The 16,560-nt window shown below is 37.0% G+C and overlaps 1 protein-coding gene across 1 annotated transcript in view; it reads left to right on the top strand.

Moving 5' to 3' along the window:
- Window positions 1-16,560, top strand: part of LOC106073070 (probable serine carboxypeptidase CPVL) — a 47,373-nt gene that overhangs the window by 22,418 nt on the left and 8,395 nt on the right. The gene's annotated exons all lie outside the window — the stretch shown is intronic.

Genomic DNA, 16,560 nt, shown 5'->3' with positions numbered 1-16,560 from the left:
TTATCGTCTTACGCGTGAGAGAGGGAAGGGGTGATAGAAAGAGTATATACAAGGAGCGAAATGTGCCCAGAAGAGAGGGGGCGGGATAGGCGTCACAGGTAATGACCAGTCCCAAGGAGATGATCGCCAGACCCATGACACCAACGACCAGTGCTCGGTGCTTGTATTGTCTTCAGTTGTTCATTCGTCAATGCGAGATGTGTCACCCAAATCACCCCTACCCAATTTCTCAAAATATATCTTTTCGAAGTATCTTAGTGTCGTGAAATTGTTTCTATCTATTGTCGCCCCTAGTGTTTGTTTAATTTGGTGGATTCACGTCAGAGTTTGTACTGACCACATTCCGTGTCTTCGTCTTTACTCTATGTGTGGAGTTATTGTCGTCATTCAGCGTAATAAAGCTTTAGATGTTAACATGGTTTTTGTTATATGAAAGTATTACACTAATGTAAAATAAAAAGATTATCTTTTGGAAAGAAATCGAAAAATGTCATCCAGTGCGATTAGCAGAACTCACATATAAATAAAGGGGAGGGGATAGCATGTCATTACCATTCAGGAATCTGACTTATTAGAGGCCTATAGTCATGAAATAAGCAAAACCTTTATATTTATAAAAAAAAAAATTTCGCTGGCAGGTGTTAGAATTCATACTATACATACAATATTATGGTAGAGTGAAATAAATACGTTGTAAACGCTACGTGCTTATTAAATTATCGTCAAATTATATCCGGCGCCAAAGCGTCCCCAGCGCCAAAACGTCTCGCGCCAAAAAGCCGCTGGGGGGAGGTCAAAATGGCGACGCCAAAACGGCGGCGCCAAAACGTCACGTGCCGTAGAAAAATTATTCTTAAAAAGGATATCTAGTATGTATTGGGTTAGGTGTAAGAGGTAAATGCTACTTGCGGTGACAGACTAACGTGTAATACAAGAGCTAAATCCTACTTATGGATCGATAGCCAGCATGGCCGGCCCTAGCAATTGCGGGGTCGTATGCGAAACGAATTACGAGGGGCCCTGTCTGGGTAAGGATAAGGATAAGTGAAAATTAAAATTTTTTATTAAAAAAAGAAATTCGTTTTTGCATTTTATTCATTCTTCACTATGTACAAAATCACGGTCAATTTAACTTTACGAGCTTCACTGGAACACTGCAACAACCTTTTCTGTTTTTAGCCATTTCCTTTGCTGTAATAATATGAACAGACCTATCATTGGCGCGGGGCCTATGAAAGTGCGGGGACAACTGAGGTCGCATAGGTTGCAGTGGCCTATGTCGGCAATGCCAATAGGCATGAGAAAAAACGGTCAATGCTACGAGCTATGACATAAGCGTGAGGTATTGGAGATAAATGCTACGAGCTATGACATAAGCGTGAGGTATTGGAGATAAATGCTACGAGCTATGACATAAGCGTGAGGTATTGGAGATAAATGCTACGAACAATGATATAAGCTTAAGATATTGAAGATAAATGCTACAAGCAATGACATAAGCGTGAGGTATTGGAGATAAATGTTACTAGCAATGACATAAGCGTGAGGTATTGGAGATAAATGCTACTAGCAATGACATAAGCGTGAGATGTTGGAGATAAATGCTACGAGCAATGACATAAGCGTGAGGTATTGGAGATAAATGCTACTAGCAATGACATAAGCGTGAGATGTTGGAGATAAATGCTACGAGCTATGACATAAGCGTGAGGTATTGGAGATAAATGCTACGAGCTATGACATAAGCGTAAGGTATTGGAGATAAATGCTACGAGCTATGACATAAGCGTGAGGTATTGGAGATAAATGCTACGAGCTATGACATAAGCGTGAGATGTTGGAGATAAATGCTACGAGCTATGACATAAGCGTGAGGTATTGGAGATAAATGCTACGAGCTATGACATAAGCGTGAGGTATTGGAGATAAATGCTACGAGCTATGACATAAGCGTGAGGTATTGGAGATAAATGCTACGAGCTATGACATAAGCGTGAGGTATTGGAGATAAATGCTACGAGCTATGACATAAGCGTGAGGTATTGGAGATAAATGCTACGAGCTATGACATAAGCGTGAGGTATTGGAGATAAATGCTACGAGCTATGACATAAGCGTGAGGTATTGGAGATAAATGCTACGAGCTATGACATAAGCGTGAGGTATTGGAGATAAATGCTACGAGCTATGACATAAGCGTGAGGTATTGGAGATAAATGCTACTAGCAATGATATAAGCTTAAGATATTGGAGATAAATGCTACGAGCAAGGATATAAGCGTGAGGTATTGGAGATAAATGCTACTAGCAATGATATAAGCTTAAGATATTGGAGATAAATGCTACGAACAATGACATAAGCGTACGATATTGGAGATAAATGCTACGAACAATGATATAAGCGTACGATATTGGAGATAAATGCTACGAGCAAGGATATAAGCGTACGATATTGGAGATAAATGCTACGAACAATGACATAAGCGTACGATATTGGAGATAAATGCTACGAACAATGATATAAGCGTACGATATTGGAGATAAATGCTACGAACAATGATATAAGCGTACGATATTGGAGATAAATGCTACGAGCAATGACAGATAAAGAGGCGCAGTGGCTGAGGGGTGAAGCGCTTGGCTACCGAGCCAGGGTCCTTGGTCCAAATCTCGTTTAGGACTGAGGTTTTCAATTTCTGGATCTCCTCTTGGTCCACCTAGCTCTTATGGTTACCTGACATAAATCGAAGAAGAATAAAGGCGGTTGGTCGTTGTGCTAACCACATGACATCCTCGTTAACAGTGGGCCACAGGAGCAGATAACCTTTCTATGATCTGCCCTATAGATCTCAAGATTTGGAAGGGGAATTAAGGACAAATTAGCGTGAGATATAATAGATTACTTCAACTAGCGATGACAGAATAGCGTGAGATTCTAAAAGTGAATGCTAATAGCGATGACACTATCAGGTATGTCATGAGAGACAAATACTTCAAGCAACGACAGATTAGAGTAAGAGATAAGATGTCAATGTGACTTGTGATGAAAGATCAGAGTTTGTTAACAAACTTAGCAGTAGAATGTTCATCTCAATATTTGTTTTATTTTAATCTAATAAAGTAAAACGTTATCCGTTGGTAAATTTGTTTCTAATTCTAATATTAAAAATTGGATTAAATGTCCAAACAATAATAAAATCAAAATTTAAAATGGCTAGAGAGAAATAACAGTTTCGCAATACCGAATGGAGGTATCCGGACTTTTGATGGCGAATGCTATAAGGAACGAGAGACACCGCGAGTTAACCTTGTGACACCGAACCTAGTGACGCTACTGTTTCGGGTTACAGTAAATAAATTAATATTTAAGGATTAATTTAAAAGTTTATTTCGTTTTTTCTTTTTTAATGAAATTATTTTAACTGTTTCAATTTTTAAAATTTTGAAGATATTTTTTTTCATTTTATTGAAAAAAATATTATTAATTGAGAAAACTATTATAACAACATAAAAATTAAAAATATATAGATCTAGTTTAAACATTTTTATTATTTTCGCGGTTAGTTTTGAAAAAAATTATATCGAGAGAGAGGACTTAGTTCTCTTTAAAACACTGTAATTACTGCTCGGCCATCTACAACATACACTATCTGAGCGCTGCTCACTAATTAAAATATGTAAAGAAATGGAACATTAAAAATATTTTTTTTTAATCTTAAGAAGATCGTTTTGTTTAAATATTGGCGTTTTTTTTCTTGTTTTTTTTTTTAATGATCAATCCACTTATTTTCTTCATTCCACCCACCGAATGAATTAGAGACTTAACTATTGGTTATAGCCATTGCCCAACCTCCAAGAAAGCCTATTATAAGATAAATACTTAACATAGCCCACTTCCTGAAACTAAATTGTATAAATGAAACCAATATAGCATATCATGTATCAAAGAAAGGCTTGTTATTTATAGACGTTTACCTTGACACTAATAATATATAAATTACTGAAAATGTTTCATCTCAAAGAAATAGACACAAACTTTATAATAAACATGGAAAGATTGGTATTAGGTACAAAGACAAGAAATACTCCAACATCTGTGTAATCAACTAGAATGGTCGAAGAAAAATGATTCTTACAAAAGGAAATTTAGTTTGTATCGGGTTAGGTGAAATGCTACTAGCTGTGACAGACTAACCTGTAATACAAGAGCTAAATCCTACTTATGGATCGATAGCCTGCATGGCCGGCCCTAGCAATGGCGGGGTCCCATGCGAAACGGATTACGTGTCCAGACATACGTCTTATATTTGGCCTAATCCCCGTGTCTAGAAAGACGTATACGTATCTTGTTGGTCTAATCCCCGTGTCTAGAAAGACGTATACGTATCTTGTTGGTCTAATCCCCGTGTCTAGAAAGACGCATACGTATCTTGTTGGTCTAATCCCCGTGTCTAGAAAGACGTATACGTATCTTGTTGGTCTAATCCCCGTGTCTATAAAGACGCATACGTATCTTGTTGGTCTAATCCCCGTGTCTAGAAAGACGCATACGTATCTTGTTGGTCTAATCATCAGCTATACCCAATCATGGGAAAGGCTTCGGGAGTTTACCCCGAGGAAAATTCAGGAGTTGGCGACCCTAAGGCAGTTTGCAGCACCCAGTGCTACACTCTGGCAGAACATGCGACGCCGCTGACCCCAAACTGTATCGGCACTGCCGTTCCTTTGGATACATCAGCTGCGTGGAGTGGGGGGGGGGGACTGATATGTGGGCGACATCGTTCCGACCACAGCTAATGCCCAGGCATTCATCTTATTTCCATGAGATGATCCATAGTCGCTTCCCGACTGAAGGAGGCCCTATATATATATATATATATATATATATAATCATCGTGTTTAGAAAAACGTCTTATAGTTGGCCAAATCATCGTGTTTAGAAAAACGTCTAAAAGTTGGCCAAATCATCGTGTTTAGAAAAACGTCTTATAGTTGGCCAAATCATCGTGTTTAGAAAAACGTCTTATAGTTGGCCAAATCATCGTGTTTAGAAAAACGTCTTATAGTTGGCCTAATCATCGTGTTTAGAAAAACGTCTTATAGTTGGCCTAATCATCGTGTTTAGAAAAACGTCTTATAGTTGGCCTAATCATCGTGTTTAGAAAAACGTCTTATAGTTGGCCTAATCCCCGTGTCCAGACAGACGTTTTATAGTTGGCCTAATCCCCGTGTCCAGACAGACGTTTTATAGTTGGCCTAATCCCCGTGTCCAGACAGACGTTTTATAGTTGGCCTAATCCCTGTGTCCAGACAGACGTTTTATAGTTGGCCTAATCCCTGTGTCCAGACAGACGTTTTATAGTTGGCCTAATCCCTGTGTCCAGACAGACGTTTTATAGTTAGCCTAATCCATGTGTCCAGACAGACGTTTTAAAGTTGGCCTAATCCCTGTGTCCAGACAGACGTTTTATAGTTTTCCTAATCCCTGTGTCCAGACAGACGTTTTATAGTTGGCCTAATCCCTGTGTCCAGACAGACGTTTTATAGTTGGCCTCATTTTGTACGTAAACCTTCACTGAACGTCCATACGTCACGTTATGACCTACGAAAGTAGACGCTAATAAGAAATTCATTTCTTAAACATTTGTAATAATGTCGTGTTTTTTTTTTTTGTTAATTGCTTAAATATCGTAGATCGTAGGACCACATTGCTGGGGTTGGGCGTTGGACACTTTGAGAAACCCTGTCCTATAGGTGAATATCTGTGAAACTTAAAACAACGTACTTTAGTTATGATCTTTAAATTCTTGCCGTATCTGTTGAGACTTATAAACATACGCACTAGTCTATATATAAAGTATTTTATAACAATTGTAATGTAATGTCGGCAGTATAATGTAACTACTGGTTCATTGTTACATTTTCTAAAGTAAAGTTTAGACATTCTAGAATTCCAACAAGAAATAACGACTCAAAAAATCAACAAAGTATCGCCATTAACTCCCGTGATGGTAAAGCTCCAGACGTCTGCATGGGCTAGCCTTGACGATAACAGCCTGAAAAAAATGTGGTTAATTCAAAATCCTGGCGAGAACCATAAAGATAAAACTGAATGATGATCTTTTCTTTTTTCTTAAAAACCCTAGGTAGTGTAGTATCCTAGATTTTTTTTTTGTTTGATTCGTTTTTTTATACATAAACTGCGTAACACTTTTTAAGTGTGCAATGTAAAAAAAAACAACTCATCTATTATAATTTTGAACATAAATATGGCTGCACTATATATGCTAATTATTATAGCCAACTGTTGATTTTATACTGGAAGATATGTTTTAAAAAGATCGTATACCAATATGAGACTTTCAGAGCTAAAGACTGAAGTCTATCTTATGATTCCTTAATGTTGACCTGCTTTCAGGACACATTGGCATAAAGGAAGGGGGGGGGGGGAGAGTGGGCGAGGGAGACAGAAAACAAAAAAAAATTAAAACGTAATAGAGGAATTAAATCCATATTTACATTCACATCTCTCATTAAGTAGCATTTATTCCCCTTATTTCCAATTCAGACAACTTAATTAATCGCCAGCAATTAATTAACTAATTGGTTAATTAATTAATTTATTTATTTGGAGGGGGGGGTTATGTCTTGTCAGATTAAATGAATAATTGTGCAAGTTTGAACTTGATCCGAGACTGGAAAATGGGAGAAAAAAACATGTTCAAACTTTTTTTTCTGACAGACAGACAGACAGAGTGAGTTGGTATAAGATTGCTAAAAAATACTGGAGACGTTCATGATAAATCAATGTCAAGGACGCTAAAGTGACCTCCAATGAAGCCAACTAAACAAAATTTACAACCGGAAAAGCGGTCGAAAAAAATAATTTTAAAAAGTGTACACGCATAATTATTGAACTTTATAAAAAAAAACCATAACGTATCACCACCTCTTTTTTTTTTTTTGTACACCGAATAAACCAAAATCAAAGGTCATCTGTTTTTTTGTGGCCTACGGTTAACGAGGGTGTCATGTGGCAAGCACAACGACCAACCGCCTTTACTTTTCTCCTACTAATGTCAGGTACCTATTAGCGCTGGATGGACTCAGAGGCGCCCGAAGATCCCGAAATTAAAAAAAAAATCCCAGTCTTCACCAGGATTTGAACACGGGACCCCCGGTTCGGACGCCGACTGCCTTATCGCTCAGCCACCGCGCCTCTATGCACATGAATATTAGTCTAGCGATGTTCTTAATTCACGATCATTTCAACAATGTCAAGGATGCTAAATTGAATAAGTTGCCAACTAAAAAAAAAACATTAATATTGAGTTGCGAAATTTGAATTCTGCGGTGCTTAAAAGTCCACAAAAAATCTTGCATAACTTTAAAAAAAAAAACATAGCTTATTAACACAACCTTTACTCTGTACACAGGTTACACCGAAAAAAATCGAGATATTTAATAGTTTTTTTCCGCCGTAGCTGAATATCTTCAATATGTCTATTGCAGCGTTTTGTTTTGCCTTTGAGTAACCTAATTAATTCGAAGCCAAATAAATAATCATTCAGTAGGTTTTTATTTTCGATTAATTAAAAAAAAATGTTATTTTGGAGTAAAAAAAAGTCATCTCCACAACCTTATCTAAGATATAAACGTCAAACAACTTATATTTCAGAACAGCTAGATTAATCTAAGTTGTTATAATTCTGTGTACTTGTTTAAAAGTCACTTCTTGTATTTTAATAAATTATTTATATTTATGTCTGCATCGGTTATCGAACTTGTTTTTACTTTGTTGGAAGTACTTCCAGATAATCCTGGAGTAAACTTGTTCAAGTATAAGATAAGATAATTTTGTTATTGGTCCAATCAAATGAAAATTTAGTTTGACTACAAATGACCATCTCAGCGTCACAACTGTAACAATAGCAATATAGATGCAAATACGAACAACATTCACACACGAAACACATACACACTTACAACCAGCGCTTTATGAATTAGACTTCTATGTACTTCTCGATGACGACAGATGATCTTGTAACACTCTGACCGAAAGTGGGATGGAGGAGTTTTTAAATCTTTCTGTTTTAGTCCTAATGGAAAGGAGACGACCACTTCTTTCAGATCTGATGTAACAGTGGTTTAATGGGTGCAGGTTGTCTTTAAGAATCGAGAGTGATTTGTAAAGACATTTTTCATGAAAAAGCTCTTCAAGAGATGGTAGCTGTATTCGAGTGATATGCGATGCTTTTTTAATTAGTCTATTTAGTCTAAGTCTTTGTGCCAGTGAAGTATTACCATACCAGCAGGTGATAACAAAGTTAATCCGTATTTCCAAACACCTATTTTTATTCTGGTACTCCCCCCCCCCACACACACACACACATTCATTTATCAAAACACATTCTTACACACACAGACTTAGTTTTTTCTTATAGTGAAACATTAAAACATTGAGTGTCATTAACCGAATTTCTTGCAAAGGATCCAGAAAAGATCCATTTCGACCCCGCATTGCAAGATGTATTACCACATTGAGAATAGCTGAGTTAACCTGACTGATGTTGACGGTCGTTGACCTGTAGCACCAAACTGCTGGTAGACAAATAAATTGCTGTATTTATATTTTAACATATACAACTTGAAATAACTTGAAAAAAAAAGTCATTTGTGAACAAAACTAAATAGAACTTTTTATTACAATATAGACAAATTCAACTTGAGATGAAATGAAATAAACTGATATTTAAACAAATCTAACTAGCTATAAAAACACGTCATTTTACTCCGAAATCCTGGAGTCGTCTAGTGTACTTAACAAAGCTTACGACATCGCCGCTTTACCTTGCATTGTTCTACAAGACTAACATTAAATGAATGCTCTCTCTCTCTCTAGAACTAACAATAAATACTCCCTTTCTTTATCACCTTCAAAATGTTGGAATGTTTTAGATTTTTGTAGCTCGTTACAGGGTCGCAGGTCGAGCAAGTGGTCTGAACTGCCCACAGGTTGCGAGGTCAGCGTTAATGTCTCTTATAACGATTGGTCTCGGTTTAATCCAGGATCATCGAGACCAACAGGGCCGGTCTTAGGCATAGGCAATCTAGGCAGCCGCCTAGGACCTCCAATTGTTGAGAAGGGGGGAGGGTTGCTTCACACGTGACTAAACAAAATTTGGAGAGAAAAAAGGGCGAAACTTCAATTAGATCTCAAACATAGTATTATATAAGATAAGAATAAATATTCTCTGTTTCCATTGCACAAGTTACGATGTATACATTTCAGATATTTGTTTACTTAGATATTGACACAGACGGGTTTTTAATAAATTGCATACTTCTATTTTTCACTGTATCTTTTTATTTATTTATTTTTTTAAATTTAGGGCCACCAAGCTCACTTCGCCTAGGGCCGCCAATGCCGCACCTGATACCAACGAACGATAGTCCAAAACGCGTGCCACTCGACCAGGTAGCCATCGGTCAACTGGAACAACTTGCTCAATGTGTAACCAAACATTACGGGAGAACGTTGGCCAAACGCAATGCGAAACCCTCAGCCCCCCGTCGGATAATACAACGATCATTATCAAAGGGAAAACTATATATATATATATATATATAATGTCATAGACTTGCGAGTAGCTAACATCGCCTGTTCACAAGTTAAAAATACACTCTCAATTTAATAAAGATAAATATTTATCGCAGACACTTAGCATCAAAACAAACCGGTGGATCATTTCAAAGCAGGTTTTTTTAATTTGGCTTCGTATTTTATTTTATTTTTCTATAGCACAGAGTCGTAACGTAGATCTTATTCTAAAACAAGTTTTGGTGAGGAAGATAGTTGTCTGTAGCACTTAAAATTATACAAATATTTAGAAACTTTGACTCAACATGAGTTGCAAGGCTTTATTTGTAAAGTGTTTCAAATATAATCTAAGGTCTACCAGGTTTAAATCTTTGCTATTTCTTCGATGTTTTCTAAGACCTGAACTGAAAACGAACAAAAAAACGTTCTTTGATAATCTGCACTTAAAGAGTTAATTTGAAAATAAAATGGCATGCAAAGATTGAAAACAGCTATTTCATTATGTGATAGGTTTCAATTTAAAACACCTGTGAAAGTGCAGGCATATACATCATTAGACGGACGGTGGTCAGACTGAAATTTTAAACCCTTCATTTCCAGGCCAGCTAATATTCTGTTTAAATATAAATTTTATTTGATAATTGATTATATTTAATTACCCCAAATTTACCACGTGATTCTAAAAGTCGAATAAAACTATGCAAAAGGGGGGGGGGAGGTTAGGGTTAATGCAAGCGAGCCCCCTCCCCACAACAGAAATATCATCCAAATCATCAACGATTTTTCGTCGAAAGAAAAAAAAACTCGCGAAATTTCATTCGTTAATAAATCGTATTAGACATTATTAACAAATAGCTACATTCTATTGTTAAAATAATTGTATTTGTTGGCAATAAATGTTTGAAAGACCTGACGGACAAAATTTTTTTCTTAATTCGGAACATAATTCGGAGTCTCCTCTATTTCGTTGTCCATGGGTTACCAGTCCTTCAAATCCGGCTCTGCTAATATAATAGGCATATATCGTTGGCATGTACAAAAGAGTGGTTCTATGTAGCAGACACTCAAATCTAGTGTTAGGGAAAAGTTAAACAGATACCTTGATGATTACACTCTTTAAATTCAAAGGGAAGAGAGAGTCTCATCATACACAGCGCGACAAGGCAGTATATTGCTGTTATTCTTTAGGTCCAAATTTTAAGAAGACTCCTGCTTTCATGAAACCATTTTAAGGGCGCTAAACACTTCATATGCATTGAACCCCTTGTAAATATAAAGATTATTAGCTTCTTATTATTTAGGGTGCGTGGTGACAGAGTGGTGTGAGTTCGAATCCAGGTTAAGACTGAGATGTGAATTTCGGGATCCTTCGGACCAGAACGTAAAGGTGGCTGGTGTTTGTGATAGTCACATGACACCCTCGTCAACCGTCAGCTATTCAGAAACCCCATTGGCAGCGAAAAACATGCTTGGAATTACTCCCTTAGAGCACGTGAGAGGAAGTGAGCAGTGAGTTTTAAGGTTGCCTTGTCCCCGTACAAGGACAGCCTTTGTGTCGGCCATGAACCAGTTATCTATCAAATCCTTGTTCCAATCGCCTTTCGTGCAGAACTCTGCATTCGTAAAGAATGTGTTCTATTGTCTCGTCGTCCTCCATGCAATGGCGACACCGTGTGTAATTCTCCTTCCCAGTCCGAGGTAAGCACCAAACCGTCAGCTATAGAAACTTCTGAACCATGGGTCGCAATTTCTTCCGCGGGAACTTACATGTTAGCGTTTTGGAAGAAAGAAACTCTGACAAAGAAAACAGCCCAGCGACTCTTTTTTCTATACAAACTCAACAGTTTTAAATTCAACAAGAAGATCCTTGAGACATTTTACGGCGCAACTGTACAAAATCTGCTAACATACGGAATAAGTTGTTGGCAAGGCAACGCCTCATCTAAACTGTTGCAACGTCTAGAAAACATCATTAAAAAAGCATCAAAAATTACACTCACAACATTACCACATTTAAAGGAACTTTTTGAACAAACGTGCCTAAGAAAAATCGAAAAAATCTTGGAAGACAACGGCCACCCGCTCCATCAGAACTACGCCAGGTCGTCGCGAAGTGGGCGACTGCTGTCAATCAAAACAAGAACGGAGCGGTACAAAAACTCGTTCGTACCTCACTCGGTCAGACTCTATCACCGCCACTCATTGATCAGGGAACATGGAATGCACCAAGATACCTGTGTGTAGTCGCTGAATGAACTCTTTACGTTGTGTCTGTTGTATTTATGTGTATGTTTCTGTTGTGTTGTCTTTATATGAGAAACGAGTCCTTGTAATCACAACAAATTTCCGTAAGGATCAATAAAGCAGTCTTAGTCTTAGTCTTAGTCTTAGTCATGATCAGTAATAGTAAAAGTAAAAAAAAAAAGTAAACTTCTTTCAGACCTTGAGATCTATAGGGCAGATGATGTAAAGGGCATCTGTTTCTTTTGCCCACGTTTAACTAGCAGGGTGTCGTGTGGCCAGCACAACGACCAACCTCCTTTTTCGCTCCCAACTTAAGTCAGATACCCATTAGAGTTGGGTGGACTCAGGAGCGTCCTTAAAATCCCGAAATTAAAACCCCCATTCTTCACCGAGATTCGACCCCAGAAACTCTCTGTTCGGAAGCCAAGCGCGATATCACTAAGCCACCACGCACCCGAACACATAGCCTAAAAAAATGATCCCAAAACTGAAAAAAAAAACATCTAAATAGAAACACAGGATGCAAGGTAAAAAAAATTATCTATCCTTTGCGCTATCTTCCACGCATTATTCCTAAGCTTAAGCGCTCTCTTTATTCCCTGGTCCGACCTTGATGCCATCTCATAGATACGAAGCTGAAATCTGAAACTTTTTACATGTCAGTGTCATTCTATCGAAGAGATTTCACTAATTCCTTGAAAGATGCATATATTAACATTATTAACATATATCAACAGTAATTGCAATAAAAGCAGAAATGCATCTGTTATCTTAATAGCCGTTTCTTGGAAACGATGCAATAAAATTTTTTTTTTTACTTTTATGCGGATTAGGTTAAACCTTTATTATATCTTAACTTAATGTTACTTATAATTTATAAAAAAAAAAAAAAAAAAAAAAAAAACTAAGTACATGTGTTCTGAAATTATAGTTTATTTTAAGAATCCAAAGTTGGAAATTCTGATAAAATGAAAAAAAAAAATTGCATGTGCATTCTTTACCTTTTGGGCTTTCTCTTTTTATTTTAAAAAAAAAACAAAAACATTGAAACTAATGATACTAACTGGTGCTGTACATTAATTAATAGAAACATACGAAATTGTAAAGGCATTCCCTTTGTTGATATTACTCACAGGTCATATAACCTTTATAACAAAACAAAAAAGTGCATGTGTTTACAACAGAGAACAAATGACATCCACATGACCATGAAGCTTGCACAATGTTAACCTTAATCGTGAGAACATAAAACTAATTTTAAAAAGCCCTAAAAGTTAACTTACTGTCCATATACTAGTGCAGTTATGATATTACATATACCTGGGTTAGAGGCACATTCCTTGTTCCATATGCTAGGAATGTAAAATTAGTATAAATACAATTTCTTCCCTAATGCTATTAGAGCATGGTATGGGTTGCCCGAGTCAGCCAGGAAAATCAATGACTTGGCAGAATTTAATTCATTGATTAACATGCATGACTAGATTGTCCTAAGGACGCGCGTGGGACGTAATCATCTTCTTTTATGAAGTAACGTCTATATTTTATAAGATAAGATGATAAGAAGCACCGGGGAGTCTGGAAGTTTCCAAAACGCCCAAACAGAAAGGGGGGAGTGGTGGAAGCTAGCTAGAGAGGATAAAGCTATTTTGGCACGAGTCTGCCTCGCGAGGATATGAGATAACTACGATCCCAGATGTCGACACTGCAGAACGAGACAGTGGAACACATCGCGAAGCAGTCCACGAGGGCTCAAAAATGACTTAGAAGGTTCCACTGGCATTATAAATGATAAAATTGATGCATGCGGGGAGTCTTGCCCTGAATGGAGACGGGTAAACCCTACAGAACACTGTCAGATACCTGGATAGTACCACAAATGCTTAAGTGCATGAAAGATTAATTATGGTAATCATTAGAGTTCGGTGGAATCAAGACGTCCTAAAAATCCAGAAATTCAAAAATCACAGTCTTCACCTAGGTTCGAACACAAAACCCTTCGGTTCGTAAGTCAAGCGCTTTACCACTAGGCCACCTAATCAGTATTACTGAAATAAAAAACCCAATAAAAACATCTATTTTAGTAAACAAACATACTTGATAAAAATATATTATTGCCACTGAAGCTGCATATAGATTCAATAGTATCGCTTCATAGTTCTCTTATGGTAAAAGCACTAGCCTACAGGTTGACAATGGCATTTTAATAGGTCCTACTAAACACGGTAGAGCGTGAAATAGACAGCCCTTACTTCATGTGGCCCTTGATTCAAGACGTCTCGAATAAGAGTTTGAAAGACCTTAACAGTGCCGGATTTTAGTAAGCTAAGGCCCTGGGCGAGGTTTTTATTTATTTGGGCCTCTTCTCTCTTCAAAATTCAATTTAAAAAATGCTTCTAGCAATAAAATTAGTAAATCTAAATGAATATCATTTAGAATGGAAAAGTGGTTTGAGTGCTGGGACAAGTCCGAGAAAGCCCTTGGAGTCTGGGAGCGCATGAGGCGCCCTGACCGCACTTCCCCGTCGTGGAGGCAAGACGGCAGGGTTTCTGTCCAGGGCTTTTGCAAGAGAGGATTTAAGCCTCTCAAGCCTTCACTCAAATGGAGTTTGATGATGATGATGATGATCATTTAGAAGCAGAAAAAAGTAGAGCACTTGTCAAATATCTAATTTCCCATAATCTTCGTTTATTTAAAAGATGATATGTATATTTTGTTAGAAAAATCACTAAATTTAGAAAGCCTTCAGGATAGAAGACTCAAAAGTAAAGTAGCAATTATACATAAAACACTGAACCATAATCTTCAAGTGCAAAAACAAAATCTAATAAAATACTCACACAGACACAAAGATAAAGGCACATTCCTCGTCCCATATGCTATGAAAAATTCGTACAAATTCTCCTTCTTCCCTAGTGCTACTAGAGCATGGAATGGACTGCCTGAACCAGTCAGGAAAACCAGTGACTTAGCAGAATTTAGGTCATTGGTTAATATGCATGTCTAAATGCATGACGCGTAGGACATAATCATCTTCTTTTTTTTGAAGTAACATCTGTATTATATAAAATAAGATAACATAAGATAAGAAATTGTTTATTTTAAAAAGTAGAGCCCGTTTATATGCGATCCCTTGTGGGGCTGCAGTATTTCAGTGTCTGGTCCAGGGTCTTAGATTATTTCAGTGTGATACCTAATTGAACTATATTAAAGGAAGCCAACCCTTCTACCTCTTCCCTAAGTGGCTGCCGTGATGGAGTTGCATGCGCTCTGGGCTGTCGTTTCGGTGGCCCTCGGTTCGAGCCCTGCCCTAATAATCTTCAGCTCTAAAGGAACATTCGAAACGTTTATAACAAACAGAAACAGAGGGCCGTTGATATTTAGCAAGGAAATAATGGGGCTTTCAGCTCTTTAACTAGTGGCAGCATATTTTACTGTATGATTTAACATTACATTTTAGTAGTATTTTATGTATATATTTAAAATTTATAAGTTTTTTATAGAAGCGTTAAAGTTGGTCTTTTAAAATCAAGATCTAATGTTTAAGACAAGAAATTAATGACATCTCCTTTCCCTCTTAAATAATTAGACTAAACTGTAAAAAAGAAAAAAATTCTAATATTCTGATAAAAATCTACCCCCCCCCCTCTCAAATAATCCCCCCTATTACTCCCTCCCCCTTCCCCCACATGTCAATCGCTCTAATGGAGATCTGATTAGTTTCATCCTATCAGCGGAGTCGTCCCTAATGAGCATGTTGTTTTCAGCTTATTGACTTCAATCTTAATTCGACGGGAGGAAAAAAAAAAAAGGTCAATCGTGGCGTCATTAGACAGTACAACCATTCTATTCTACAAGTGCATTTTTCTCATTGGGGGGCAGTCTAATCGTTGCAATTTAAATGAATACAAAAAATATTTAAAAAATTACGTACATTTGTGCTACATCTATATAGAGTGAGGTCTAGACGTGCGCTTTTTTTGTTATTAAGTCAAACATCTCCACACAGGGATACATTCGCAAAATCAAAATTCTGTTGGAAATAAAAGTTGGCCGCTGATTTGTGTCTTTCTGTTGTGATTCACTTCCAATTGACTTTTATTCTATATCAGTTCTGGTTCTGTTTTGTATTTTAAACTTCTGAAATATGCCAATACGTTATAATCACCGCGAAAAAACAACAACGGGATATTTGTTTTGGAAAGAAAATCCTAATTTTGAATAAATTATTTGTTCTGAATACAGAAGATGATAGATAGATAGTTAGATAGATAGTTAGATAGATAGATAGATAGATAGATAGATAGATAGATAGATAGATAGATAGATAGATAGATAGATAGATAGATAGATAGATCGATAGATAGATAGATAGATAGATAGATAGATAGATAGATAGATAGATAGATAGATAGATAGATAGATAGATAGATAGATAGATAGATAGATAGATAGATAGATAGATAGACGAACCTCATATTCAAAGAATCCTAAGCGACCAATTAGATTTTTTTTCACAATCAAATAGATAACACAAAAAAAGGTGATCAAATACAATCGTTGTTCAGTCTAATATTCTAAATCAGTGATGCTCAAACCTTATTCAGACTGGGGGCCACATAAATGTACAACACTAGTGTCACGGGCGCATCGCAACACGGCCAGAGTGAAGTTTCTAATTATAAATAGTTGTCATAAAAATGTCATCAGGAATA

The sequence above is a fragment of the Biomphalaria glabrata genome, chromosome 10 (genome assembly GCF_947242115.1).
Source record: "Biomphalaria glabrata chromosome 10, xgBioGlab47.1, whole genome shotgun sequence".
Taxonomy (NCBI): domain Eukaryota; kingdom Metazoa; phylum Mollusca; class Gastropoda; family Planorbidae; genus Biomphalaria; species Biomphalaria glabrata.
The sequence above is the reverse complement of the archived record's forward strand: the minus strand, read 5'-3'. Positions and strand labels throughout refer to the sequence as shown.